The 18,172-nt window shown below is 39.0% G+C and overlaps 1 non-coding gene across 1 annotated transcript; it reads right to left on the reverse strand.

Annotated features, from left to right (window-relative positions):
* Window positions 1–1,830: 1,830 nt before the first annotated feature.
* LOC112718723 (small nucleolar RNA R71) lies at window positions 1,831–1,938 on the reverse strand. The gene has a single exon (XR_003161050.1). It is a non-coding gene; the product is annotated as a small nucleolar RNA R71 (small nucleolar RNA).
* Window positions 1,939–18,172: the final 16,234 nt, after the last annotated feature.

The following is an 18,172-nucleotide window of genomic DNA, read 5'->3' on the forward strand; positions in this document are numbered from 1 at the left end:
GTCTTAGACTAGCATTGCACTGATTCCTGGAATTCTCATTAAGAATTTTGATACCTTTTCCATTTCATTTTCGAAAAACACAAAAAAAAAATTAATTAAAAAAAATCATAAAAATATTTCTTGTTTGAGTCTAGAGTCTCATCATAAGTTTTGGTGTCAATTGCATGCATTCATGTATCTTGGTGATCTTCAAGATGTTCTTGATGATTTACTTGCTCTGATCTTTGAATTCTATTGACTTGAATGTCTAGTGTGTCTCATTTGCATTTTCATCTTGTTAGTGTCAGTAGCATACAAACTGCTAAGTTTGGTGTCTTGCATGCATTGTTATTTGATTCTAGTTGCATTTTGATTTTTCCTTATTATCAAAAATCCAAAAATATTTTTAATTTGTGTCTTTTCAAGTCAATTATACAGAGAATTGAAGATTCAGAACACACAGCAGAGGAATTGCACAGAAAACGCTGGGTGTTCAAAACGCCCAGTGAAGAAAGACAGACTGGCGTTTAAACGCCAGCCAGGGTACCTGGTTGGGCGTTTAAAGCTCAAAAGGGTAGCATTTTGGGCGTTAAACGCCAGAATGGATACCATTCTGGGCGTTTAACGCCAGGATGGCTAAGGGAGGAAGATTTTGTTTCCAAATCAGATTTTTTTTAAGTTTTCAAAATCTTTTCAAAATCAAATCTTTTTCAAATCAATTTTCAATCAAATCTTTTTCAAAACCAATTTCTTTCCATTTTTAAAGATACTTGCTACCAATTAATGATTTGATTCAACATTTCAAGTATGTTGCCTTTTCTGTTGAGAAAGGTTTAATGTTTGAATCATATCTTTTCTTGTTAGTCAAGTTTTTAATTTTCAAATCAAATCTTTTTAAAATGTTTTCAAATTATATCTTTTAAAATTGTTTTCAAATCATATCTTTTTTTAATCACATCCTTTTTTCAAATTAAGCTTTCAATCAAATCTTTTTGATTTCTAATTTCAAAGTCTTTTTCAAAAATCACTTGATTTCTTTTTCCATTTTCATTTTCGAAAATTAAGTAATGTTTTTCAAAAATGTTTTCAAATTTCCCACTTAATTTTCGAAAATCACTTCCCTCTTTCTCACATCCTTCTATTTATGGACTAACACTATCCTTTAGTGCAAAATTCGAACTCCATTCTCTCTGATAAGTTCAAATTTTCCCACTCCTGTCTTCTACTCTTCTTTTCCTCTGACACCTAAAGGAATCTCTATACTGTGACATAGAGGATTCCACATCTTCTTGTTCCCTTCTCTTTCTTATGAGCAGGAGCAAAGACAAAGGCATTCTTGCTGAGGCTGATCCTGAACCTGAAAGGACCTTGAAGAGAAAGCTAAGAGAAGCCAAAGCACAACTCTCTTTAGAGCACCTGACCGAATTCTTCAAGGAAGAAGAACACATGGCAGCCGCAAACAATAACAATGCCAACAATGCAAGGAAGGTGCTGGGTGACTTTACTGCACCTACTCCCGACTTCTATGGGAGAAGCATCTCTATCCCTGCCATTGGAGCAAACAACTTTGAGCTTAAGCCTCAATTAGTTTCTCTAATGCAACAGAATTGCAAGTTCCATGGACTTCCAATGGAAGATCCTCATCAGTTTTTAGCTGAATTCTTGCAAATCTGTGACACAGTCAAGACTAATGGGGTAGACCCTGAGGTCTATAGACTGATGCTATTCCCTTTTGCTGTAAGAGATAGGGCTAGAACATGGTTGGACTCTCAACCTAAAGAAAGCCTGGATTCTTGGGAAAAGCTAGTCAATGCCTTCTTGGCAAAGTTCTTTCCACCTCAAAAATTGAGTAAGCTTAGAGTGGAAGTCCAAACCTTCAGACAGAAGGAAGGAGAATCCATCTATGAAGCTTGGGAAAGATACAAACAATTGATCAGAAAGTGTCCCACTGATATGCTTTCTGAATGGAGCATCATAGGCATTTTCTATGATGGTCTCTCTGAACTGTCCAAGATGTCCTTGGATAGCTCTTCTGGAGGATCTCTTCATCTGAAGAAGACGCCTACTGAGGCTCAAGAACTGATTGAAATGGTTGCAAATAACCAATTTATGTACACTTCTGAAAGAAATCCTGTAAACAATGGGACTAGTCAGAAGAAAGGAGTTCTTGAGATTGACACTCTGAATGCCATTTTGGCTCAGAATAAAATATTGACTCAACAAGTCAATATTATTTCTCAAAGTCTGTCTGGAATGCAAAATGCACCAAGCAGTACTAAGGAAGCTTCATCTGAGGAAGAAGCTTATGATCCTGAGAACCCTTCAATGGAAGAGGTGAATTACATGGGAGAACCCTATGGAAACACCTACAACCCTTCATGGAGGAATCATCCAAATCTTTCATGGAAGGATCAACAGAGACCTCAACAAGGTTTCAATAACAATAATGGTGGAAGAAACAGGTTTAGCAATAGCAAGCCTTTCCCATCATCTTCTCAGCAACAGACAGAGAGTCCTAAGCAGAATACCTCTGACTTAGCAACCATGGTCTCTGATCTGATCAAAACCACTCAAAGTTTCATGACTGAAACTAGATCCTCCATTAGGAATTTGGAAGGACAAGTGGGTCAGCTGAGCAAGAAAATTACTGAACTTTCTCCAAGCACTCTCCCAAGTAATACTGAAGAAAATCCAAAAGGAGAGTGCAAGGCCATCAACATGGCCGAATTCTGGGAGGAAGAAGAGGCAGTGAACGCCACTGAGGAAGACCTCACTGGACGTCCACTGGCCTCCAATGAGTTCCTCAATGAGGAACCTTGGGAATCTGAGGCTCAAATTGAGACCATAGAGATTCCATTGGACTTACTTCTGCCATTCATGAACTCTGATGAGTATTCTTCCTCTGAAGAGGATGAGTATGTCACTGAGGAGCAAGTTGCTAAATATCTTGGAGCAATCATGAAGCTAAATGACAAGTTATTTGGAAATGAGACTTGGGAGGATGAACCCCCTTTGCTCACCAAAGAACTGGATGACTTGTCTAAGCAGAAACTGCCTCAAAAGAGGCAGGATCCTGGGAAGTTTTCTATACCTTGTAGCATAGGTACCATGACCTTCAAGAAGGCCTTGTGTGACTTAGGATCAAGTGTAAACCTCATGCCCCTCTCTGTAATGGAGAAATTAGGGATCTTTGAGGTACAAGCTGCAAAAATCTCACTAGAGATGGCAGATAACTCAACAAAACAAGCCTATGGACTTGTAGAGGATGTTCTGGTTAAGGTTGAAGACCATTACATCCCTACTGATTTCATAGTCCTAGAGACTGGGAAATGCATGGATGAATCCATCATCCTTGGCAGACCCTTCCTAGCCACAGCAAAGGCTGTGATTGATGTTGATAGAGGAGAGTTGATCATTCAAGTGAATGAAGAATCCTTGGTGTTTAAGGCCCAAGGATATCCCTCTGTCTTCATGGAGAGGAAGCATGAAGAGCTTCTCTCAAAACAGAGCCAAACTGAGCCCCCACAGTCAAACTCTAAGTTTGGTGTTGGGAGGCCACAACCAAACTCTAAGTTTGGTGTTGAACCCCCACATTCAAACTCTAAGTTTGGTGTTGGGAGGGTCCAACACGGTTCTGAGCATTTCTGAGGCTCCATGAGAGTCCTCTGTCAAGCTAATGACATTAAAGAAGCGCTTGTTGGGAGGCAACCCAATGTTTTATACTTAATTATTTTCTTTTGTTATTTTATCTTTTTTTTGTAGGTTGATGATCATAAGAAGTCATAAAAACAATGAAAAAAGCAAAAACAAAATGAAAATCAGGAAGAAAAACAGCACACCCTGGAGGGAGATGCTGCTGGCGTTCAAACGCCAGTAAGCCTAGCAGTTGGGCGTTTAACGCCCAGTCTGGCACCCTTCTGGGCGTTTAACGCCAGAAAGGGGCACCAGACTGGCGTTAAACGCCAGTAAAGGGCAAGAACCTGGCGTTAAACGCCAGGAATGGGCACCAGCCCGGCGTTTAACGCCGGAAATGGCTCAAAACGTGGATTTTGATGCCATTTGGTGCAGGGATGCCTTTTCCTTGACACTACAGGATCTGTGGACCCCACAGGACCCTACCATCACTCTCTCTCTTCTTCCCCCATTCACCAATCACCTCAACACCTCTTTCCCAAAAACCCTTCACCTATCAAATCCCATCTTTCTCTTCACCACTCACATCCATCCTTCATAAATCCCCACCAACCTCACCCTTCAAATTCAAACCACTTTCCCTCCCAAACCCACCCATAATGGCCGAACCATTCATCCCCTCTCTCCTATATATACCCTTCTTCAACCCTTCATTTTCACACAACCTAAACACCACTTCTCTCCCTCTTTGGCCGAATACACCACCATCTCCCTCTTCCTCATTTCTTCTTCTTCTACTCTCTTCTTTCTTCTTTTGCTCGAGGACGAGCAAACATTTTAAGTTTGGTGTGGTTAAAGCGTTGCTTTTTCGTTTTTCCATAACCATTATGGCATCCAAGGCCGGAGAAACCTCTAGAAAGAGGAAAGGGAAGGCAAAGGCTTCCACCTCCGAGTCATGGGAGATGGATAGATTCCTCTCAAGGGTGCATCAAGTCCACTTCTATGAAGTTGTGGCCTTGAAGAAGGTGATCCCCGAGGTCCCTTTTTCACTCAAAAAGGGTGAATACCCGGAGATCCGATATGAGATTCCTCAAGGGATGAATTTTCCTCCACAAAACTATTGGGAGCAACTAAACACCTCCCTAGGAGAATTGAGTTCCAACATGGGACAACTAAGGGTGGAGCATCAAGAACACTCCATCATCCTTCATGAAATTAGAGAAGATCAAAGAATCATGAGGGAGGAGCAACAAAGACAAGGAAGAGACATTGAGGAGCTCAAACACTCCATAGGATCTTCAAGAGCAAGAAAGAGCCGCCATCACTAAGGTGGACCCGTTCTTTGATTTCCTTGTTATTTGTTCTTCTGTTTTTCGAATTTTATGCTTATGTTTATCCATGTTTGTGTCTTATGATCATTAGTGTCTTAGTGTCTATGCCTTAAAGTTATGAATGTCCTATGAATCCATCACCTTTCTTGAATAAAAATGTGCTTAATTGAAAAGGAAGAATTGCATGAATTTTGAATTTTATAATAGTTTAATTATTTTGATGTGGTGGTAATATTTTTGTTCTCTGAATGTATGCTTAAACAGTGCATATGTATCTTGAATTTGTGGTTCATGAATGTTGGCTCTTGAAAGAATTATGAAAAAGGAGACATGTTACTGAGGATCTGAAAAATCAATAAAATGATTCTTGAAGCAAGAAAAAGCATTTCAAAAAAAAAAAAAACCGAAAAAAAAAGAGAGAGAAAACGAAAAAATAGAGAAATAAGAGTTGTGATCCAAGGCAAATAAGAGTATGCTTAAGAACCCTGGACACCTCTAATTGGGGATTTTAGCAAAGCTGAGTCACAATCTGAAAAGGTTCACCCAATCATGTGTCTGTGGCATGTATGTATCCGGTGGTAATACTGGAAGACAGAGTGCTTTGGGCCACAGCCAAGACTCAATAAGTAGTTATGTTCAAGAATCATCATACTTCACTAGGAGAATCATTAACACTATCTGGATTCTAAGTTCCTAAAGAAGCCAACCATTCTGAATTTCAAGGGATAGATTGAGATGCCAAAACTGTTCAGAGGCAAAAAGTTAAAAACCCCGCTCATCTAATTAATACTGATCTTCATAGATGTTTTTGGAATTCATTGCATATTCTTTTCTTTTTATCTTATTTGATTTTCAGTTGCTTGAGGACAAGCAACAATTTAAGTTTGGTGTTGTGATGAGCGGATAATTTGTATACTTTTCGGCATTGTTTTTAGTATGTTTTTGTTATGATATAGTTAGTTTTTAGTATATTTTTATTCGTTTTTAGTTAAAATTCACTTTTCTGGACTTTACTATGAGTTTGTGTGTTTTTCTGTGATTTCAGGTATTTTCTGGCTGAAATTGAGGGACCTGAGCAGAAATCTGATTCAGAGACCAAAAAGGACGGCGGATGCTGTTGGATTCTGACCTCCCTGCACTCGAAGTGGATTTTCTGGAGCTACAGAAGCCCAATTGACGCGCTCTCAACGGCGTTGGAAAGTAGACATCCTGGGCTTTCCAGCAATATATGATAGTCCATACTTTGCCCAAGATTTGATGGCCCAAACCGGCGTTCAAAGTCACCTCAAGAAATCCCAGCGTTAAACGCTGGAACTGGCACCCAAATGGGAGTTAAACGCCCAAACTGGCACTAAAGCTGGCGTTTAACTCCAAGAAGAGTCTCTGCACGAAAAATGCTTCATTGCTCAGCCCAAGCACACACCAAGTGGGCCCGGAAGTGGATTTTTATGTCATTTACTCATTTCTGTACACCTTAGGTTACTAGTTTTCTATAAGTAGGACCTTTGACTATTGTATTAAGAGTCTTTGGATCTTTATATCTTTTGATCACTTTTGATCTTAGATCACTGGGAGGCTGGCCATTCGGCCATGCCTAGACCTTATGCTTATGTATTTTCAACGGTGGAGTTTCTACACACCATAGATTAAGGTGTGGAGCTCTGCTGTACCTCGAGTATTAATGCAATTACTATTGTTCTTCCATTCAATTCCGCTTGTTCTTATTCCAAGATATCACTTGTTCTTCAACTTGATGGAGGTGATGATTGACACCCATCACCATTCTCACCCATGAACAAAGTGACTGACAACCACTCTTGTTCTACAAGCATTTGAGGCTTGGTGAATATCTCTTGGATTCCTGATTGCACGATGCATGGTTGATCGCCTGACAACCGAGTGCTCGCCTGACAAACGAGCCAGCCATTCCGTGAGGTCAGAGTCTTCGTAGTATAGGCAAGAATTGATGGCAGCATTCAAGAGAATCCGGAAGGTCTAACCTTGTCTGTGGTATTCTGAGTAGGATTCAATGACTGAATGACTGTGACGTGCTTCAAACCTGTAACCTACTGGGCGTTAGTGACAGACGCAAAAGAATCACTGGATTCTATTCCGGTAGGGGAGGGAACCACACCGGTGATTGGCAGCACTGTGACAGAGTGTGTGCATTAGCTTTCACTGCGAGGATGGGAGGTAGCTGCTGACAACAGTGAAACCCTACACGAGCTTGCCATGGAAAGGAGGAAGAAGGATTGGATGAAGGCAGTAGGAAAGCAGAGAGACGGAAGGGAAGGCATCTTCATGCGCTTATCTGAAGTTCCTACCAATGAATTACATAAGTATCTCTATCTTTATCTTTATGTTATTTTCGTTCATCACCATTATCATTTGAGTTTGCCTGACTAAGATTTACAAGATGACCATAGCTTGCTTCAATACTAACAATCTCCGTGGGATCGACCCTTACTCACGTAAGGTTTATTACTTGGACGACCCAGTGCACTTGCTGGTTAGTTGTGCGAAGTTGTGTAATGCCATGGTATTGAGCTACCACGTTTTTGGAGCCATTACCGGGGATTATGAGAGTTGTGAAAAAGTATTGTTCACAATTTCGCCCACCAATCGCGTCGCTGGAATTCGTGCTAAACGCATGACGCCAGCGCCGTTTCAGCGCAACTCTCTGTCTCCTTTTGGGGTGATATGCAATCTATGCGACGCGATCGCGTCGCTCATGCGGTCGCGTAGTATTGGGGTTAGGTAAGTGACGCGATCACATAGGGCATGCGATCGCGTGGGCCAATTTGTGCGAAACGCACAAGAGCCGCACGATTCCAGCCAAACTTTCTGTTCGTTGGATCCTTACGCCGATATATATATCACGCGGCCGCGTGGATCACGCAATCGCATGGGTGGTGTTTTTCGCGATATGACAAGATCGCATGGGGCATGCGGTCGCGTCGTGCAACCCTTTTTTTTATTATTATTTTTTTTATGCATGAAAAAATGCAGAATACAATGACTATCATGAATGCTTATGCATGATTCCAGGTTTAATAAATTAAAATGAAAAAGGAAAAATGAAAGCAATTAACAAGAAATAAATTGAAAAAGAAGCGACCATACCATGGTGGATTGTCTCCCACCTAGCACTTTTAGTTAAAGTCCTCAAGTTGGACATTGGAAGAGTATCCTGTTATGGTGGCTTATGTTTAAATTCGTCCAAAAATTTCCACCAGTGCTTGGAATGCCAATAGCCTCCGGGGTCCCAAACTAGACATGTAAAGCTTTTGAGCAGCTTCAAACAGATATTCAGACTCCCGGGATGACGAATGTCAGAATATAATCCATGATCCCAAGCTGTGTTTTTAGATCTGCCTCCGTTTTGATCTGTAAGTTTCCATTCGGGCGGGTTAAAAAGTAGAAACTCACCGTGGTGACCAAACGTTCTCCGTGATCCATGCAATTGAGCATGATACCAATCCGTGTACTTTGAGGTGAAGCGTGGAACCTTATTGAACCTTGTGCACCAGCTCTGAGTACGAGCTATTTCCCTCTTACTCTTAAAGCCGCAGAGAGCTCTAAGCTGGCCATATGTTTCAAGCAAACCATATTCAAGTGAATAAGTGAAGTTATAAGTTAAGGATTGTACCCACTTGAAGCTTGTATTAGGTGGTAATGGCCTTGGGATAGGTGTTTTTGGTGGTTCTGCAAGTTCCGTTTTCTTGTGCTCTTCTGTGAATTCTTCCACTTCTTTGCACAGATCTTCAATTGTATCTGTGTCCTGGTCAAAGTCTTCCGTGTCTTCCTCATCACTTGAGTCATAGATTGGAGGTTGAGAGAAATCCACCTCTGCATCATCTTCATATTCACTTGGGGAAGATTCTTCGATTTCAGAGAATTCACTTGCGGATGCAAGTTCATCACCAAGAGAGCTAGACTTGTGAATATCATCATCAAGGGAATTTGCTTCTTGGATTATTCCGTCTGATTCCTCATAAACGACTTGCCTTGGAGATTGTACAGTATCTTCCTTAGCATCAACTGTAGCATCCTGGACGGAGTTTTCCTCAATTCTGGATACCCAAGGAAGTTCAGCATCGCCTAGATCTTCAACCAACTCTTCTTCTCGAACAATGACAGCTTCTTCCACTTGTTCTAGTACGAATTCATTCTCTACCTTGTCCACTGGAGTCTCTAGTATTTCTTTCATGCTACGCTCTTCATCGGGTTGTCCACATGGAGCTGTGGTTGATCCTTGTATATTTGAGCGCTTAGTGGCCCATTGGATTAGTGCTTGCTCCAGTTGTTGAATGGTTGTTTGAAATTTAATTACTGTTTCTTTTAGGCGATCCTCTGCTTCGCGGTTTGCTGGACTTAGACATGATACATAGGGAAGTGGTGATGACTGGGAACGATTGGATTGGTATTGGGGTAAGGAAGGATCATATGATGGCGAATGGTGAAGAGAAGGTTGTGAGTGTGGTGGTTCGGGATTATGTTGAAAAGACGGTTCGTATGCACAGGGTGGAGCTTGTTGGTAGTTACAAGGTTGTCCACCATGTCTTTCAGCTGGGTATGAGCGGTAGAATGGTCTTTGTCCATGATATCTTGGAGGGTGTTGTTGCCAAAAGGGTTGATTAGATCCTCTTGGTTCCATCCATCCTTGATTGGTCCGACCTTGATGCACATTCCTGCTGTAACTTCTATTTCCTTTAACAATATTAGAACCAAACTCAAAGCGAGAGGGGTGAGAGTTCATAGTAGCAAATAAAGATAAAAAGGAAAAACGAAAATAAATAAACAAGCAAAAGAAAAATATTTACAATAACCAATAATAAGGCACACGTTAGCAGTTCCCCGGCAACGGCGCCATTTTGACGTTAGGATTTTTGCCAGTAAAGAATGTCATAAAAACAGTCGCGTTGTAGATATAGGCTCTAAACCGACAAAAATCCCTTCGTACAAACGTTTTGGGTGTCACAAGTAACAAACCCCTTTAGAAATTGTTAACCGAGTATTCAAACCTCGGGTCGTCTTCTCAAGGAACTGCGAGGACGTATGTTCTTATTATTGGTTATAAAGGTTGTAATCGGGGTTTAGAAGGTGAGAAGCAAGTAATTTAAATGATGAGTGAATTAAATGGCAATTAAAAATAAATAATAACTGTAAAACAGCTCTTGGCAAGATAAGGGAATTTAGAGGTCTAACTTAGTTATCTCTCTCAACTGTAATAAAAGTTGAATCTAAACTCCACTTGGTCAACCTTTACCAGGGCATAGGAAAGTCAAGGGACTAATTAAATTGACCTTTGAATCCTAATTATTTCCTAAGAAAAGGTTGGGATTATTCAGGTTCAGCTCAATTAGCAAGATAACGATTATTAATTACGTTGAGTTTAATAACTGTTGAGTTACTAAATTCTTAATCAGAACCAAAAGGGAAAAAAGTAAAATTGCTGGAATAATAAAAATATCCTTAGATGGGAAGCAATGGCAACTTAATTCAAAGAGAACAATTATAAACTGAAAATACCTCAATTATCATTAATTCAAAGAACAATCCGTGACATGGAACAAATTCATAAATCAAATTATAATAATCAATTCAAATGTTGGAATAAATAAATAAAAGTAAAACTTAAAATAAAAGAACATTAAACCTGGGATCCAGAGTTACTCTTAAAACAAGAAGAAATCCAAAATCCTAAGAGAGAGAGAGAACCTCTCTCTAGACGAAATCTAAATCATAGAAAAAACTAGAAAATTGGCGAACTCCTTCTGAATGGATGCATTCCCCCACTTCATAACCTCTGGTCTATGCCTTCTGGACTTGGATTTGGGCCAAAAAAGGCCTCAGAACTCGTTATGAGTGTTTTCTGCAATTTCTGGTGCGTGGCCTCTGTCACGCGTCCGCGTGGGTCACGCGGTCGCGTCATTCGGAGCTTTTCCTTGCTACGCGGTCGCGTCAGTCATGCGACCGCATCATGTGCGTTCTGCTTAAGGCACGCGGTCGCGTCAGTCATGCGGTCGCGTCGCTGCTGATTCGTGCTTGGCACGCGATCGCGTCGTCCATGCGATCGCGTGGATACCAGTTTCCTTAAAGCTCCGTTTTGCTTTCTCCTTTCCTTTTAGTATGTTTCCTTTTTCATCCTTTAAGTCATTCTGCCTTAGAAAATCTGAAACTACTCAACACACTAATCACGGCATCGAATGGAAATAAAGGTAATTAAAATAATTAATTTTCAAATCTTAGGAAACATGTTTTTCACAATATGACATAATAAGGAAGGAAAAGTAAAACCATGCAATTAATGTGAATAAGTAGGTGAAGGATTATATAAATCACTCAAATTAAGCACAAAAGAACTCATGAAATATGGGTTTATCAATGGCTACAAAGCTCATCGACGCGTATGCGTCATACACGCGGACGCGTAGATTGAAACACAGCCAGACGACGCGTACGCGTCAGCCATGCGTACGCGTGGGTGTATTTGTGCCTCAGGCACAAAACTGGCACAACTCTGGCACAACTCTCAGGAAAATGGCTGGGCATTGGGTGCAGCGCATCGACGCGCACGTGCACACCACGCGCACGCGTGGATGGTGCCTTCTAGAAGAACGGCGCGCTCGCGCCATGTGCGCCTACGCGCGGGGGGTCATTCTGCTAAAATTTTTCTAAGTTAAAAGCTGCAGAATTCACAAATTCAGCCCCCAATCTTCCGACGGACATAACTTTCTCATTTTAAATCGTTTTTCGCTCGTTCTTCAAACGACATGGACATCCCAGATCCAATTTTATTTCTAAACAAGTTTGACACAAAATGGGGATCCGAAGTCCAAGTTATGTTCCATCAAAATATGCCCAAAAACCATGTTTTCACTCAAAACCACAAAGTGCCATTTTCAAAACAAGCCATTTCTGACTCTTTTCAAAATCAACCAAAACATGCCAATTTCATCCCTTTTCTTTGAAATCAATCAAAGTATATTAAAATCGACATTAAGCCTCCTCAACTCATACACTAACACATTACCACAATTCACAAAATCGCCATATAACCATTTTTACCCATTTCAAACAAATGGCTAAATTACAAACACATTAACATGTCATACATCCTTCCTCATCCCAATTTCCAACAATACTATTTCCAATCAAGCATCATTATACATAATCAATATCATACTCACTATCACATGGTTTCACCCACAAATCAACCTTAATCATTTCTCAAGCATATATCACAACATACATATCTCTCATGCATAATCATACCATCAATGCATCAATAATCATGATCACATATATGACCACATAACATACCTCAACCAAAACCAAACATACCTCATCTATACAATTTCACCCAAAATTACCAAATTTCACGCTTCAACTCCTCAAACCTTATTATTCAATAACCAACCCAATCATTCATGTATTCATTATCTGAAATTCATCCAATCACTTATGTCATCATACAATGCACACATCATCTTACCTTCCTTACCTCTTTCCGGCCTCCGGCCCAAAATTCACAGCCTCCGGCCCAATTTCACAATTTAAATGCATAAACCACAAATCAATACTCATTACCCAATACATCAAATTCTCAATACACCAAGCATACAAGGCCACACAATTTTCAACCCAATCATTAATTCACATTACATACCAACTATGCATATTATCATCAACCATTTACACAATCCAAACTTAATCCTAGGGGCATCTAGCCTAGGAATTCTCATCACACCACACGGTACTTAAATGAAACTTAAACCGTACCTCTTGTGGCTAAACCAATTGAGCCTCTTCTATGGAAGTCTCCACCAACCCTTAGCTCCAAGCCGTACCAAAGCTCCACAAGCAACACCAACCTCCCATTTGTGCATCAAAATCACCAAATACACTAACATAACCAATATCACATACATACATCAACCTAGGGCTCATAAAAATGACAAATCACAAGGGTTTGAGCACTTCTTACCTCAGCCTATATGAAGTAGGGATAGAACCCACTTGGAATCTATGTTGGAGTATCCCTAAACACCAAAAATCACAAGATTTCAACACCAACTACCAAAAAACGTGTAACAGTGAGGAATTTCGAAAACTGGGCAGAGATGAATGGAATACTCACCACAAAACTTAGATATAATTGTAGAGGATGAGAAGAGCGATGCGTGGCCGCAAACGGCTCGTTAATTGGAGCCCCGTAGCTAAAGTTATGGTAGTTTGAAGATCAAAGAGAGTTAGGTTTTCTCTCTTCTCTTCTCTCTTCTCAATTCAGCGCCCAACCCTTCCTTTTAGGGTAAAATGAGCTGAAATGCTCATAACTAATGTTTATATATGTTGGGTCTTGGGCCCACTTAGGCCCGGTTCACTTATTTTTGTCCATTGGCCCAATTTTGGGCCAAAATCTTTAAGATTAGCGCTCCAAATCGACTTTAAATATTTCTACCTCCCCTAATAATAATTTCTCATTTCTTAATCGTATTTACTCATAATCAATTTTCTCAGCTGTAGTACCAGACAGACCTTAGCCGGTACTTCCGGTCAAAATTCTACTGCGCGCTTTTACGCAGAAAACTATGTCTTCCGACTCGGAAAAATTCACTGAATCCAAATATCATATTTAAATCATCAAATTCCAATTGCCAAATCTTCCAACCATATTCGCTTCTACTTAACTTATTATTCAATTAATTTCGGTTAGACCGGGTATTACAAAGATGGTGGTTTTATCCTGCTCGCGGAGTAATGAATTTGATAGATTAATAAAGGAACCATGGTGATATTTGAAACACCTGGGTAGTACACAAGGGCTGTGGTTCGTCCCACTTATTTTGGGTTAATGATTGAAACACCTGAATTGTACGTAAGAGTTGTGATTTGTCACACTTTCTCTGAGTTAGTGATTGAGACACCTAGGTACTACGCAAGAGTTGTGGTTTGTCCCACTTACTCCGAGTTGAGTTTGTAAACACCTGTCTGGGTAGTATGCAAGGTCATGACTCGGTTCAACTTGCTCCGTGTTAAGCGGGTAGTATGAAAGAGTTGTGACTTAGTCCCACTTGCTCCGTGTGGTGGTGTTCTATGTCTGGATTAGTTACCAGATGTATCGAATTCTGCCAAAGTAAGCAACACGTGAGCTCATGGCCAGTAGGACAGATATACATCATCTGCATTTGATTGATTTGTTTGGTTTACTATTTGTCATGGCTTGTTTTCTTGTACATATTGAATGACTATATGTTAATTGCTTTACTTAAAATTACGTGTGTATTATTTGTTTGCCTTACTTGTATTCATATAACTAAGAAGTCTCTCATACTAGTGTTGGTTGACGTTGAGGGCTGTTCTATTTGGAGTTTGGAGAATTATAGAAACCTGTAGGTAAATGATTGTGGAAACCTTGATGAAAGTGAATTAGATTAGAATTTCCCCCTAATCACGGATTAGTGAGAACCTTGGATGGAAATAATGATGTGTGGAGTTTAATATTGCTTAGTGAGTTTCCTGTTGCCTTATATTGTATCTATTTGTCATTTTACCGTATTGAAAATTCATGAGTCGGGGTTCTCACTTCGTATATATCCACTGTTTTTCATATACAAGTTTTGGTGCTCTGCAGTGAGCTGGAGTTCGTCTGGAAGACGGTGAAGCTATCTTGAGTTCTATGCTTTATGTTGTTTAGATTCTTTTCATCTTTATTTTCAAAAATTTAAACGATGTATATGTATGTATATTTATTTTGGAAACTTGCTTATAGAGGCTATGCTGTATGTTTGGGAGAGATAGAAAATTGTTATCAACTATTTTTATTTCTGTAACCCTAGCCGACCTAGACTTCGCGGGTTGTGACTAGTGGATATATATATTCTTTTAAGTTTTATTTTACCCTACTGAATGCGATACTTTTCGATATGTGTGAGTTTGCGCTCGCGATTTCCTTTTATTCCTTTCAGGCTTCTTGTTTTAATAAATTCTTCTAATTATGTAAGTATTATAATTCCACCTTGAGTCGTATCACCTTGTTATCATTGACATATGACTCAAGCATAAGGACCTAAATGGTAAGGTGTTACATGTAGCACCCCAACTTTCGACACGTCATGACCAATTCCAAAAGTTCAAGTGTTACTCGTCGTAAAGACCTACTTGGCTCTAGACTCAGATTTTATAACAAAGGTTAATAAAAGCCTTTATCGGTTGAGCATGACTAAGCTATTAATCGTGAAATGTCTTTTAGTTATTCGCAAGGTTAACACTTAAACCGATACCACAAATAAATACATGATAACAGAAAATATGCATATTTATATATATACAAATATATACAGGAGTTAAGTTTGGGAATACATGTCATCTTTCTTAAGCCGAGAAATACACCAAGTTATATATACATATACAAAAGAGGAAGTCAGTCCCAACCTTCACACGGGTTCCCTAAACTAGAACTGAACTACTACAAGGTCCTACCCCTCTAAAAGAAACACTACAAAAGTGAGGGAAAATAGTACTAAGATCACCAAAAGGAGTGAAAAGTCAGCTAGGTCAATCTCTGGAATGGTCTTCAGCTAGGGTAAACACGTACGACATGCTGGGATCAAAACGTGGGCGATTTACCGAAACCCAAAACTCAATGGACTCCTCTACCGATCCCATCTGGGGAAGGGGAGAAAGAAAGAGAAGAAGGGTGAGAACCTTGAATTCTCAGAAAAGTAAAAAGGGAACCTAAGGTCTTTGTCTCTAAGTTGTCGTGAAACAGAAAAATAGAACAAACACAGAAACACAAGGCACAAAATATATACAACAAGTAAATAGAATAAACAATCAAGAAATGGCAATAAATAACTCACAAGAAATTCATATGCGCAAACAAGATGATGCATGCATATTTCTAGCGCAGGCCATGAGCTTATGTGTCGGTTGTCTATACGCAACCCGACGTTACTCAGAGTGAATCTCGAATATAGTTCCTTTACTGTGTCAGTTAGATACGTTGGCATTACGGTTACCCGTGTCAGTTAGGCCTCATTAGAATAACATTTTAATGTGCATCACAGTAAGAAACAGTGCTATCAGTTAGGCGAACATTCTCGTATTAGCAATCTCAGGCTGTCAGTTAGGCAGGCACTTTCGCATTAGCAGTTTGGCACAAGGCCCATTCAACATACACCTTTCATAAATTATTCAGTTATCTCTTTCATACATGACTTCTCATTTTTCTTTTTCTTTATTATGCCTCCACATCACCAATTATATACACACCTCCACATCATGTACATTATTAAACGTTCTCTGCATCACCGCTAATTACTTATACCTCTGCACCACTAATTAACCTTAAACCTTGCTTGGTTACTCTAATACTACAATTTTAGAACATAAAACTTGGTATTGAGGTAATTTAGTCATAGTTTAAACTTGTCCTATCTCTTTTTAAAAAAATGCTGTCATTATTTTAAAGAAAGTGAAGAAAAATAGCAGGGGCAGTAAATTTGTTAAGGGTAAAGTATACTTTTTGTCCCTGAAATTTGACAAAAGTTTCAAAAATAACCTTAAGTTTTATTTTGTTTCAGTTTTGTCCCAAAAGTTTTTGATTTGCATCAAATATACCCTCGAGGGCTAAATTTTCAAAAAATTTAAGACTAATCTAACAATAATATATGAAAATTATGCTTGATTTACTTGTGTTGAAAGTTATTCTTATGAAATTGTTGTTGTGTTCGTCTTAAATTTTTTGAAAAATTAGCCATCAGGGGTATATTTGATGCAAATTGAAAACTTTTGGGACAAAATTGAAACAAAATAAAACTTAGGGATATTTTTGAAACTTTTATCAAACTTTAGGAACAAAAAGTATACTTTACCCATTTGTTAAATTCACTAAATATCCAATTTTCACCCATCGCCTTTAAAAATTTATGACCTTAAACAAGACTCTTCCAGTTTTCCAACAAATCAAGTTCCAGATCATTACCATGCCATATGAAAAAGTTATGAGCTTAGAAACACATCCCAGCCTTTTAAAATTCTGTTTTCAAAATCCAGCGAGCTACCCACACTCTTTGCAACATATCTAATTGGTTAAAAAGAGCATTGACATAAAATTTTAACTAAAGATTATGGGTACGCAAATATTGAAATTTTTGTTGGTTTCAGCTCAAAATCTTTCTAGAATTAAAATTTAAGTGGGTTGGAAGTTGGTGCTGTTGCAGTAACGAAGCAGAATTTTCTGCAGAAACTATCAAACTTCAAAAATTTATTTCTCCAAAACCACTCATCAATAAATTTTGATTTTTTTATGAGATGTTCAAAAAACCTTAAAGTTTCATGGAAAAATAATTTTACTCAAAATTATGAACGAGACCACTCCCAGAAACTGATTTACTTCACTGTCAATTATATAGAAATTCTGCCTTGGACTTTTTCAACAACCTTACATACCATAACCCTCATTTAAACTTATAACCCTTCCAAAATTACATTTCTAACCTTTCTTCAGTTATTAAAAGTTTCCTTCACAGCCAACACAGTCCAAAAACCCAAATTCAACAATTTTCACAATTTCAAGTACTTAATCATAATCAAACTTTCACTCCCCTGCACTATGTCATACATAACAATTCATATACACTAATCATCATTCAAACACATAATAAAGCTATGTTCATCATCAATCAAATATATGATAATTTAATAATTTTCATTAGCAGACACAGCCACAAGAATAACAATTTAACTATCCTATCCATTACTTGTTGGTGTCAATAATCGAAGGAATTTGCTTTTAAGCTCGCTTGCTCGGCTACAACATCTAATGCATCACAATTTAATTTCATTTATCATCATCATTATGGTCTTGAGGCCAAACCTATGATCACAGAAAAATGAAAGATGAAATAGTTACCTGCTTAAGCTAGGTGGTTCAGAGAGGTTAGGAAAAATTCCCTTGAGCTACACAAACTGGAAGGAGAAACAAGGTTGGGCTGTTGGGTGATGGTGAAAACCAAATTGAATAGAGAAGAAGAAACCAAAGTTATCTTACCTAGTGAAGAATTCCAAAACAGCAAGAGTTGATAAAGGAAGGTGAGAACTATGTTGCTTCAAGCTCCTATGGAAGTCGAAAGGGTTGGAGAAGGTTGCATGCTAACCGTGCTCTCTGTTGGGATTGCTCTCGATCTTCTCTCTTTCTCCCTTCTTTGAATCAGATTATTTGT

This window comes from Arachis hypogaea, chromosome 10, assembly GCF_003086295.3.
Source record: "Arachis hypogaea cultivar Tifrunner chromosome 10, arahy.Tifrunner.gnm2.J5K5, whole genome shotgun sequence".
Taxonomy (NCBI): domain Eukaryota; kingdom Viridiplantae; phylum Streptophyta; class Magnoliopsida; order Fabales; family Fabaceae; genus Arachis; species Arachis hypogaea.